Source organism: Manis javanica, chromosome 14 (genome assembly GCF_040802235.1).
Source record: "Manis javanica isolate MJ-LG chromosome 14, MJ_LKY, whole genome shotgun sequence".
NCBI classification, from domain to species: Eukaryota; Metazoa; Chordata; class Mammalia; order Pholidota; family Manidae; genus Manis; species Manis javanica.
Window position 1 is genome coordinate 57,388,381 of NC_133169.1, and position 13,259 is coordinate 57,401,639.

General features: G+C 39.2%; 1 protein-coding gene across 1 annotated transcript in view; it reads left to right on the forward strand.

Annotated features, from left to right (window-relative positions):
• Positions 1 to 13,259, forward strand: part of MEGF10 (multiple EGF like domains 10) — a 161,088-nt gene that overhangs the window by 88,982 nt on the left and 58,847 nt on the right. The gene's annotated exons all lie outside the window — the stretch shown is intronic.

Consider the following 13,259-nt stretch of genomic DNA (forward strand, 5'->3'; position numbering starts at 1 on the left):
TTCCCATGTGCGAGGAACAGTATTGGGTGCTGGGGTTAAGGAAACATGTGGAACAGTTGCTGGTCTCACAGAGCTCCGAGCTTCAGGAAAAGCAGAGGTGTAGATGTCTCACCCTGAAGAGGAGACCAGCCTTAGGAGAAGAGGTCGACCGAGGAAGCTAAAAATGGAGGCGGGTCATTAGTGCGAGGTTTTCTGGGCAGACCAGGGTAAGAGGAGAATTATTGATGTGGTGCTGGGGATGGAAGCAGGCTGCTGTGGCATGAGGGGCAATGAAAAGAAGACAGTAAAGTGTAGACTATTTTTCCAGAAATGTAGTTGAAAAGCCAGTGAGAAGGAGCAAAGAGATAGGGAGTTGGTAAAAGGCAAACGTAGACTCAAGAGCAAGTTCTGCATTTGTTTTCTTTTGTGTTTTAAGGTGAGAAAGACTTAGAGTTGAGAGGGCATCAACAGACAACTAGATGCCGGAGACCCAGTTGAGATGGGGGATCATTTCACAGGGGAACCAAGCTCTGGAGAAGACGGTTGGGGAGATGGATGGGATCCTAGAGACTGATCAGCAAGAAGTATTTTCTGTTCCTAACAGAATGAGGAGGAAAGAGTGGCCGGCAGGGATGTTGATAGCTTCCTAGTATCAGGGGTGCTTGTGCACAAAGGGGAGGAGAATCTGAGGGGTTCATAGCTAATGACCTTTCTTCTTTTGGTAAAATGGGAGGAGGGTGAGTCTGCCTTTACTGAGGAGAGCAAAGTTGGATCACATTGGTGACAGTGATGAGGCTCGAGCACTTAGTATGTGCCAAGCATCACTGTAAGGGCTTTGCAGGAGCCTCAGTTAATGCTCCCAACATCCAGTGAGATGGTTACAGTTCTTGTTCCTGTTTTACAGATGAGGAGAGGGAGGTGCAGAAAAATTAAATGACTCGACCAAGTGTACATATCTAGTAAGTGGTGGAGACGGATTCACACCTCATTCAGAGCCAGTAATTTTAGCCACAAGGATATGGTGCCTCCTGAAGTAGGAAATGAGGTTCGGTGAAAGTGACAAGGGTCAGTAACCATGAGGGGAATGAAAGCTGGAGTCAGGGGCTAACAACACCAGGCAGAAACTAACGTAAATTTCCTGAAACATGTTGAGGGCACACTAACATTAGAGATGATGTATTTAAAATGACACCAGTTTGATTTAGACTCATTTGTAATTTTTAATTTCTTCATTTCTAATATTTAGAATGTTGGGCCAGATATTTAGAATCCCTTTGAAGTCTGTGATTCTATGTGTGATTTACTCTAATAAGCACGTATATGCAGTACCTGAGGCCTTTCTTTGGATTGGAAAACCTTTAAAACTTTTGCATGAGCAGAAATAGCACATTAGTTCTCTCAACCTATATAATCCTATTTGTGACTTTATGAACATCTATAGAGAAATTTATTTCTCCTCTGGCTATGGGGCACATCCCAAACACATGGGAGACTCCTAAATTGATCAGCAGCCAACAAATAGTTTTCAAATGTCTGTTCCCTGGGCTTTTGACATAAGTACCGAAAAGAGGCAAAAATGGAAATTAATTTTAGCTTAGAATATCCAAACTGGGGTTTATTTAGATACCAATAGCATTTCTGGTTAAATGTACTTGGAAGGACTAAAAATATGCCTGGGAGGCAAGACCAGCTCAAACATTTTCAGGTACAATGTTAAGAACACTAATACCCTTTTCTATAAAGCAGGCACACTGTGTAGTGTGTAAATAATAAGATTTTGCCTGCAGGATATTCGGATTGGGAATCCATTTGCAAAATATTACAAGCCAGAAATCATAAGGCACAAAAAGCTGACTTACTCCCTAGCAAGGTTGGCTGTAAAGGCCTATTGACTGGACACAATAGCCGGATCAATGTTGTCTGACGAGCGAAGACGCTCAGAACCCCATCCTCACAGCAGGCCGTTAATACACCCATCGCTCTGTCAAAATTACTTTAGGAATCAGGCTGATGGAGCAGCAAGGATAGTAGATCATTGGTGTTCACTGGCCTGCAGGCAGGGCACTGGTGATGTGTAGGAAGGACTGGGCTTAGGATGGTTCATTAGAACTGCCTAATGGCAGTCTCAGTGGCAGACTTCCCAAGCATTTAGATGGAGGTCACCAACAGAAGCTGCTGATAATTGCCTTTCTGAAGGAGTCTGAAATCTGGTTAAGGTGCAGAGCCCCTACATCATCTCTTCCCCCAAACCCCCATATTGGAATTGAATTAAAGTCGTCCTAGCTGCTCCCTTTTCTGTACTGTTGCCGGGCCTCACTTTCCTCATACTTAAAGTAAGGGTAGGACTTTCTATTTCATATGCTTGTGAGCATTTAATAGCACAATCGATACTCGTTAACTACTCAACGCTGTGTCTGGCCTGGCTCAGTGGATCTTAAACATAGCTTCCACTGGACTTTGAATCAGTCCAGTTTTTGGACTGGACAATGGGTGGGCGGCTCTTTGTGTCATCCCAGTTTGGCCTGCAGGCCACACCATCCTTTAGCAGAAGCTGCTCTGTTCATAGTCACTGGCCAGGAGGTTCCCTGGACAGAGCTCTGGTGCAGTTTTTTATGTTACCCCTAACTCTAACCACGAATGTCCTTACCAGATGAATTTGTGTCTGGTTTATACTGCTTCTGGCATAGTGAAAACATTATAGACATTTATTTACTCATGCTGATCAGTTCACATGCAGCAGCTGTAAAGACAAGGCTGAGCTGTCATGTCATTTAGCTTCATTCCACATCACCTATTGATTTTTCTTCTTCTTTTTTTTACTTTGTATAATTTTATTCCCACATTCATTTATGAGAAAAATCTTGATTTAACCTCAAAATATAACAAAACCTAACCTTTTCTCACTATCTCTATTGCTGCCACTCAAATCCAAGACACCATCACATTCTAATTGCTCATCTCCTTGGGCCTCACTAAAATTAGTTCTACGTAGAGACCAGAGTGACCCTGTAAAGATCTACTTTGGAGCATGCTGCTCCCTTTCTCAAAACTCCCTTCCAGTATTTTCCATTACAGCTGCGATAAACTCCCAAGCCCTGATTGTGACCCCCCGCAAGCCCTGTGTGTTCTGTGCCACCCTAGCTCCCTGGCCCTTGTCATCCCACTACTGCTCTGGGCATCACACTGCCATCCTTTCTTGGCACACACACTTTCATTTCTATGTTTTTGCACTTGTATTTCCTCTGCGTGGAAAACTCTTCTCCCTGGGGCTTTACATGGCTGGCTGCTTTGGGTTAGTTAGATTTCAGCCTAAGTGCCGCCACAGGGACTGCTCCTGACCTACATTTATATATACCCTATATGTATATATATAGTATTTCCCCATTACTTTCCATTGCATTTTCTTTTTTACTTTTTCTGTGGCACTGTTTGAAAGTATTTTATTTGTTTCTTTCTTTATTTATTTTTTTGGTCTATCTTGCCCTCCAGGTTGTAAGCCTCATAAAAACATGGATTTGTCTGTTTTATTCACTGCTGTCTAGCTCCTTTGTTCTTTTAATGTCTGGCACACTGCTGGGCACAATAAGTTTTTGTGGAAGAAAGGAATGAGGGCATAAATGTTCCAGGAGCCATAATGGATATAAAAATGAGATACGAGAGATGAGGAAGGCTCTGCTTCTTCCAAGTTGCTTTCAGCTTAATAGAAGAATTGGAAGTACACACACAAATGTATAAGTACACACACAAATAATCTGCAGCGGTTAAGGAGGAAGTGGTCAGAGGTCTTCTAGAGAAAGGGCATGACCTAGTCTTCCCTCGAGTTGCCTTAATATAGCTCAGTTTCTTGTGGGTTCAGGATTCACCTTGGCTCTGTGCGATGTACACTCCCTCATCCTCAGTTACTTAGCAGAAGATTCCTTGCCCGTAAACTAGCGGCTCCAATACAACTGAAGAAGCCAGACAAGATGGACCAGGGGCACTTTCCATAAACTTTGAGGGAGATGAGGGTGTGGGAGCTCCTCCACTTAACGAAAGGTCGTACTTTGTAAGCATCAAGGTCACCACTCTTGTAAGGAGGGGTGAATTCCGAAATGGTGGCCCCATGACTAAGAAAGCTGTTGGAAAGTCAGCCCTTCTTTGAATGGAAAATGCTTAACAATTTTGCCATCTGAACTTTTACAGATTACTTCTCAAGGTGGAAAATTTGTATGACACTATAGAATTTAGCTGAAAATTTGTACCAAAATGAGTATGAAAAGTAAGAAGTTAGGCCAAGAAATTCAGACCACAGATTATTTCAAATCACATAGTAACAATTTTCTTAAGGCAGTCATGTGCTTCCTGGCTGCTCTGCTTTGAAATAAATGTATTAGGTGCTCCTGCAACCTCACTTGTTACTATACCTGTAAAATTGGGCAGGCTAATACCTTATTTTAATAGAGCTACATATACTTCATCTTATGGTGTTATGTTGTTAATTGACTGAAATTAAGTGCTCTGGTTTATTATATAGTCTGTTATCTTTCATGACTATATCTGATTTCTTATTGTTGATGACTGTGCCAAGGAATTTTTTTAAATACTTGAAAATTTCCTCAGGGCAAACAAAAAACCTAATCACTGTTTTTCCTTCTTTGGTCAAAATATCTTTTGATTCATTGACTATCTAGTTAATTTTTAAAAGTTGAACATTTGTACCTGTATACATTTTATTTCCTGCATTAAATGATGAAACAAATGTGATGCAATGTTCACAACAGTTACTAACAGGCTGTGGATACGTGGACCTGATTATAGCATTACTTGAGCACTCCTGGGGTTTAAAATAAATTTCCTTTTCTCAAGCAAACTGTACTAAGTCTTTCAGGCCATCCAATTAGCCCTGAAGGATTACAGCCTTGATTCCTTACTTGGAGGGTCTTAAGCAAGTCATTTAAGGCTTCTCTGCCTTTTGGCCTTTCACAGCAGGATTGAAGACAAGAAGTAATTGCACAATGGCGGTCCTGAGAACTCAGGGTTGGGTGCTCACTGTAAGCCCCACCTCCTCTGGAAGCCTTCTCTGTTCTGCCTAAAGGTGCAGAGTCCACGGTCCTCTTGTTCTTCAAGCATCCTGTGCATCACAACACAGCACATTCTTTAGTGATAAATCTCACTGCAAGTCAGTCTCTTCCAATAGATAAAGAAGTCTTAACTAGAGGACATGTCTTAGGCAGGATGAAGTAATTAAGTGGTCAAAAAGCAGAACTTAGTAGCCATAGAAGGTGCTTAATACATTTTTCATGGAAGAAAAAATGAGCAAAAGAACAAAAATAGGACAAGATGTTGTAAAGCAAGGCACCCTATATTGGTTCCCAAGACTGTTATTATTCTTTTGACTTCAATGAATAAATGTAATCCCCCAAATCCTTTACTTAATCCCAGACTACAGTTTATATCCTTGAGGTTTTCCTACACCATGAACTGGGTTATCAGTACGCTCTCCTACAGGCACATCAGCATTTATGATTAGACATATTGAAGAATAAACATTTCACACCATTTTTTCTGACTCCTAATTCGAGAGAGGTATACACTAAAGTTAAAAATGCCAGTTCATGTTTTGAAAATTCATTTAACAAACTTTTTTTTTAAGAATAAAGGTTCTCTCTCAGCCACTGTATAATATTACTATCCTCAGCACTGGGTGGTTGTCCACGCCAATTGTTGGCGCTCTGTCAAGCTCTCCAGAGGGTTTTTTGACATGTGAAGGACATGAGGGTTTAGTGCTTTTAGGGGATCTGGAAAATACATTTTTATTGTTCTTCTCCATGGATGGAGAAGCTTTACAAAGTTGTTTTATTTTTGAAGCACTTGATGTTTTGAATGAGACTCTTTTCTTCTGCCTTAACAAAGGGAATGACACACCATAGCCTTGTTAGCCTGAAGCACAAGGAATGAAATCACAGGGAGATAAAAGAGCCTGAGGGAAGCGAGGCTCAGGGAGAAAGGCTGTATGTTTCAAGAAGAACCATGTTTTTCTGTTCTTTGAGACAGCGGAAAATTGTTTTGGTCTCTTCTAAAGGATACTCACTCTGCAGGAATAGTCTCTTGAAAAATGACTTGTTTGTTCTTTGTCTATATGTTAGGATACGAAGGGCTGAATTTTCTTCCCTATTAATTTCTCTCATAGATGCAGATTTTTCTGTGTTTAAAGTCAAGGGAGAGCTTCATGGCAAAACTCCATATGAGTATATTTTCAGGTTGGTATAGCTGACTGATACATCCTAATAGATACTTGACATTTGCCTTTTAAGGGAACATATACACTTAGTTCAAAGAGCAACCCTGGTGAGAGTAGTTACATGTTATAGGCTGACATCACTTTCCCAGTGATAAACTTGGGTTCCAAGATATGATATGTTATCATTCTGTAAGTATCTGGTAGAGATGTATCTATAAGAATCTTGAAACCCACATAATTCTACATTTTGACTTCTTACGTCCCAGAGGTATTACACCAAGACACAAAAACAAAAGCAAACAAAAAATTGGATAGTTCAGTTTATCGGGGGTTTGTTTAGATCTCACATAAGTACAGAGAATTGGGCACTTTTGTTATCTCTGTAATTCAGAACCAATTGCTTTATAAAAGCATCTTATACTTCAAAATGTACTTGAAGGCTACTGCTGTGGTCTTAGTGGATGTAGATAAGCTGAAGCAAATAAGGTCTGTAGGATTTGCCTCCTAATATGGAAAAACTCTCTAGATTTTATTTATGACTGCTGATTTCTTTATGTTCAGGGGAGGATTACTAAGAAGTTCATGCGTTTGCTTCTAAGTTTCTCCTTTTACATTTCTGGGCCCCACATACAAGCCTATACCTCTGGACACATTGATCATCAGCAAGTGGGAAATTTCTAAATCTGAATTTTAATTGTCAGTTAAGAATAGGACGGCAGATAATGCTCGTTTTCACTGCAGGCCTGAGCTTTTTCCAGTGGCTTTACAAAAATGGATGAAGGGGGTGATCCCAAGACTTGTTTCTTACTTTATGGAATTACTGGATGATTTGTTTTTTAAATTCACATTGTTGAGAACCACATTGTCTTTGTTGGGACGATTCATTCATACAAGACATACATACATATGATACAAACATTTCATACATATAACATATAATACAAACCAATGACAGGCCTGTTATTCCAGCTTGATATAAGCTGGAGGATGTTTTCCTAGGTTGTTCTTTTCCCTGGGGTGGGATATCCCAATGTACTGACCATGGAATAGGATTTCTGCTGCTACTAGACCTGTGCTATCACACATAACAATAAGTTATTTTTGTATAATTAGTATGTCCCACCATCCCATTTTACAAAAAAAATTAAGCATAACAAAGGTTGGGGACTGGTGCAAGATTACATGGCTGTGAAGTGGTGATGGCCCAGCTAGGGTCCAGGTCTGTCTAATGTGAAATAATTATCCCTGCTCCTCGAGCAGCTAGTGAGTGATGCATTTTGTAACAAGGTGAACCTAATGGTAAACATCACTCTTTCCTCTAAGGGAAAAATGATTTCATCCTTCTTTTTTTTTTTTCCTGAAGGAGTCCTTTGGCTGAGACAATATATTATCATGCCCTTGTCCCTTCCTCTGCAACATCTCTCAGTGTGGCATTTCTGTTGCTCTATAAGTGTGTGCCTTTCCTTCTTCCTTATCTACTTGAAGATAAGAAATGTACTAAACTATTTCCCATTTGCTCAAAGGTTTTTCCTAATGCCTTGTGTTTGCCAATACACATGTGGCTATGGACATGTTGGGACACTCTTTATCAAAACTGTTCTAATGAACCTGCTTCTAATACTTTGGAGCCCGTGAACCGTCATTTTAGGCAAACAAATATTGTTTCCCAAACATCTGTGATGCTTTTATCCTAGAATGTTCCGCTTTGAAAACCAGGCAGGAGCAGTTAACGCCCACTAATATTAAATTTTGTCATTGATGGGAATCACTTCCCTGAGCTGTTTGTCTGGCATTGGGACAGATGGCATCTTTAGAGGTCTTGAAAGGTTTGGGTTGAACCCATATGCTTTTTCCACTTGATGCTAAGTGAGTTGGAGCAAATTATCATCTGAGTCTATTTTGTACATGAAATGTTGGAATAATTATACTATCTCATTGAGTTGTTGTGAGGTTTAAATAAAATAGCTGCATAATGCTGACACACCTTCAAAACCCCTTCTTTCTCTTCCTTTCCCTTGCATGGAGAATTAGACTAAGGGTTTGAAGTGAGTTAGGAAAGGAGAAGGTACTTAGAATTGTTATGGTAGTTCCACAGGGTTCTCTGCCTGTGAAAGTTAGTTACAGTGCTCTATATTTATAATCATTTTCATTCATTCAGCAAGTATATCTTGAGCACAGACCACGTGCCAGGTCCTAAGAGGGCTCTGCTCCTAGAGCTAATGGCATCAATGCTGTTTTCCCAGTGAGCTTACTGGCTTTTTTGTTAGCAGAGAATCATTATCAACTTGCAGAGGCCCTTCAGATCTGTCCATCTCTTCAGTTTTTACTCTTTGAGAAACATTCTGTGTTCTTACTACTGAGGTAACTTCCTATTTTCAGTGCCCCTAAATAACGACTCATTGGTGGACCCCATAGGCTTGCTCAGTGAATGGTCTTGACCTATGCCGCCCTGTCTTAATGGGCCATTTTAGATGGGAACATATTTGTGGGATATTATGTTTAACTAAAATATAAAATTGCACTACTTTAGGAGCAGAATGGCCTCATGAAAAGTACTTGGGCTTTAGTTTAAGTACAGCCTTGGGTTTGAATATTGATACCTCCACTTACTAGTAGGGGGTTTGGGGATGTTTTACCTTAATATTTTCATCCTAAATACCTTCTGTGTGCTAAACGTCATAATGATACCCACTTTGTTGCAACTGCTGAGAGGACTGGAAAGAGGTGTGTAAAGCGTGGAGCCCAGAACCTGGCACAATATAAATGCTCAGCAGATTGAGCCATTTAAAAAAATAATTTTTGCTTGCTTTTTCTCTTGATGCTAAAAGGACACACATTGATTGCAGAAAATTAGAAAATCTAGTAAATATAAAAGAAAAATCATGCATTATCTTAAGACCCAGAGATACCTATTGGCACCATTTGACTACTATAGAACCTTTTGATATCTGTCTCTGTCTGCCTCTCTGTCTTTCTCATTCTCCCTCTTACCCCCTTCCCCAGATATTAGGTCTAACTATTTACAATTGCTGATATTTGGCCATTTTTTAATCTAAATTCATGACTTTATCTGGTTTATTCTATTGTATTGCTGGAAATAGATCATGTGGAGCATATTTTTTATCTACTATACTTTTTATAATTATGATATTGCTAATATCTTTCAAGTTCACTAGACGTCCTTCTATAATATCAGTTTTAATTGATGCATAGTATTCTATTATATGATTATACCAAAATATTTTTCACCAGCCTTCTACTGCTAGAAAATAAGGTTGCTTTCAAATTTTTGTTGTTATAAACAGTGCTGGGATAAACATCCTTATAGCATTGGCTGGAGTAAAATATAGTAGTTTAGAATATAGACTCTGAGATAGGAGGTCTGTGCTTCACCACTTGCTACCTATGTAACTTAGAATGCTTCTAACCATCATTGTCAACGAGGTGACCTCCATGACTTGGTTGTACTAAACCTTCTATTGACAACTGCTAAGATCAAGAAAGGGTGCCAATGTGTCTTAAATTCAATTATATTTGAGAGATATGAAATAAGGTGAACATATATAAGAATTGTGATCTAAGTGCACAGTGAGCATCATGGTGAACATATAATGTCTTTTTCAGAGAGCATCTCAGATTGGGTCTGAAAAATGTACCTGAAGGACAGAGATTTCTGGTCTTAGTGTAGAAGACTGGGGAGGACTGATGGGGGAAAAAATATGTCCAATATCTCTCCATTTCTACTTATTTCTATCCCTACTTCTTTTGGTTGTGCATGTAGCTGAGAAAGATGATAATGGCCATGTTGCAAAACATAGATGCCCAAGAAGGCGTTCATGCACATTTGCTCATTTGCCGTGTAAAAGCCTTTTGGCTGTTGGATATATTAATCTCTCTGAATATAATACCATCTTTAATGTCCCTCCTCTTCCCAGCCCCCTCTTTCTATGTACAAATTCTCTATCCCTTACCTAAATATGGCACCATCTGCCTTTAGGTCTCAGTTTAGACATCATTTTAGCTGGGAACCTTTCCCAGCTCACCAACCCTGGTTTTGTGTCATCCCATGTTTTCCATTGTGCCTAGTCCATGTCTTTACTGCTTATCACAAAGTATTGTGTTGCCTACTAGGTTGATGCCTCTGCCTTTAAACTGTAAGCTTCTAGGAGCATGCACTCTATTACTCACCTTTGAACTCTAGGCCTTGTACAATGGCACATGACAGGTACTTGAGAGAGATCAGCTGAGTGAATTTCAGTACCCAACCCATGAATATAACCTGTGGCTGGTGGCATCGCCAGAAGTTACAAAATTCAGGGCTCTATTTGTCCTTTGTCTTGGGAGGATTTAGTGCCCTGCTAGCTGTCACTAAGGCTTGTAGCATGGACTGTGTACTTCTGACATGACACAGTAGTTTAGCAGTTCTTTTATTTCCAACTTAGTATGAGAGCAAGCTGCTTATTAGAGCAGGCTGCTTGTATTGTCTGAGACCCTCATTAAGCTGTCTGCTGAAACATCTGTATGAGTTTGGACACATTGCATTTGAGAGCCCATTTCTAGCTATTAGCACAATAAAAGCTGAAACCAGAACCTAAAATGACCCATCCTTCCCTTACTAGCATTCATTCTTTTCAACTTTATCTGAAACAAAATTATATTCATTTACCTTTTCCTGTTAGAATATTCAGGCTCTTTCATGTTAACTGTATTTTTTAAAGTTGTCAGTAGGAATCACTGACTCAGTCACTTTTTCTTGAGGAGAACTTGTCCCTTGAAATTAGAGCAAGGAGTTGAGTAAAAGATGTCAGAAGATTTGAGTTCATTCTCTCCAAACTGGCTCTCCAAACACAGTACTTGAATTTAGGATAATTGGTCAAGCTTGGCACTAAACAGAAGGAACAAATTCTGCCTCTTGTCTAGACAGTCAGTGTACCCTTGTATTTGTAGTAATCAGGAGAGAAAGCTGGCTTTTGTGTGATAAACTGTAACTCATTGGGATACATTTGAAAGTGAATGTGTTGAAGTAGTTAAATACAACAAATAAAGAACAGAAAGGAAGTCACAGTGATGCCTAAATTGCATCCAGGCTTCTGTGTCCCTCTTGTTCTCCTTCCTGCCTGTTTGTCTATAAACTTCTCTATGTGGATTTTCCCCTAGCATAGCCCATATGACGCCCAGTATTCACATTGGGAGGCCCTTGTATCAGTGGCTTGCTAGGGAAATACAGCCCCAGGGGGAGAAACTGTCACTTCAAAGCATGCCACAGTGCTTAGATATAGCCAGGAAGTTCACCGTGTCGACATGATAATATTTCTTTAAAAGCCGGAATCCGTTTCTTTGATGCTGATAGTTATCGTTTCTGCTGTAAATTTGCTTCTATCAGGAGAAGCTATCTTAAGGGTTTTCAGGTTTTATTTTGTTGTTGTTTTAATCTATCCCCAGGAAAATAGAACTGGCCTCTGCCTGGCTGCTCTGTTGGGAGAGCGGTTGTTGGATGGGGTGTGGAGATGCGTCAGGAAGGAGAGGCCAGTTCTTTGCCCTCAGGATCTTGACTTCCTACTACCACTGTCCTGTTATTGTAAACCATACACTGCAGAACGTTTGCACCCACAGTCACAGTGCGGAGAAAGAACTCTTAATACCTCATGATTGCTTTTTAATGCTTTTGACGTGATCTTGATGTCTTTATCGAAGTGATTTCATTAGCTAAAATTGTTTTTTGTGTCAATCATTTAATGCTCCACTATACAAAAAGGGATATTTAATTTAATATTGGAAGCTCCTGGAAATTGAGAGGGATATGGAAACTGCAGCAAAGAAAATGAGTGAAACTGAACAAACTTTTAAAAAATAAGTAAAAATATTGTGATTGTAGTATTTAGTCTAGCAAAGAGCAAGCTCAAGGATGCATTCCTGTTTCAGGAGTAAGATCATTAATAGTACAGAGAACAGTGATGAACTAGATTGACGGAATTGTGAGGAGGATGGGAGAAAAAGGATCAAATGATAGGATAATGGGTTTGGCATATGTGGGATGAGATTTTTCTTATTCTTAGGGTTGATGAATTCAGGGAACTTACCAAGGACTATATAATTTACTTTGGTGCACCTTAGAAACAGGATAGGTCGTTCTCTACCTGGGATAGCTGGAAGGATTGAAAGGAACATGCTGTGTAATTTCTTTTTTAAGAATAGATCCTAGATTGAAAGAATTACAATCGAAAAAAAATTATTTGTCCATATCCATAGCCACTAAAAGAAGCAACTCATATGAATAACAATTAGTCTTAAATTTCATTTTGAAATTACCATCTAATCTTATTTTGTGACAGAAGATTGCAGAGTTCTTAGGTAATTACTTTCTTGATCTGCTTTAGGTTCAATAATTCTATCTCATTGTTTTTAATTGTGTTAAGGTATGTTTATTAAAGTACTAATGAGACCAAAGCCATACTGATTAAAAAGAGAATTACTCATTTAAACCTTTTGATATTATGAAGTGAAAGGTAGTTTTTTATATTGGTTGATGAATCCTACATGTCTAGTAAGTTGTTCACTGTGTGCCTGTTTTTTTTCTCAATAGTTTATTCCAAATCATTTAAAGTTACAAAATTTTTATGATCTGAAACTTTTTTTTTTTTAATCATAAAAGCAATTTATCCTAAGAGCTCTAGGCAGGGTGCATCTCTCCTAGTGATTTTTATAGCATCTAATTAATGAATAAATATGCAATTGGCTAAGCAGTGCACAGGTTTTGCTTATCATCTCCCTTTATAATTTTTAGAATGTTCAGGATGAGGATTTTCCTTCCCTGCTCCCCTTTCTGTTCTCATTAACTTGAATTGCAGACACTTTTCCTTTTCTTTGCAACCTTACCTTTAAATCTATCTTTTAAGTGCTGTTTTCTGCTTTTGTCTTACCTGGTTTCATGTGCCTATTGTCTTTTTATCTGCTCTAGTTCAGTTTCAGGTTTGTCTTATTTTTTATATCAATCAGTGACTTTAAACACTGAGTCTTTTCCGATTACCTCCCACTTATGTGTACTTGGACTGGTATCTTG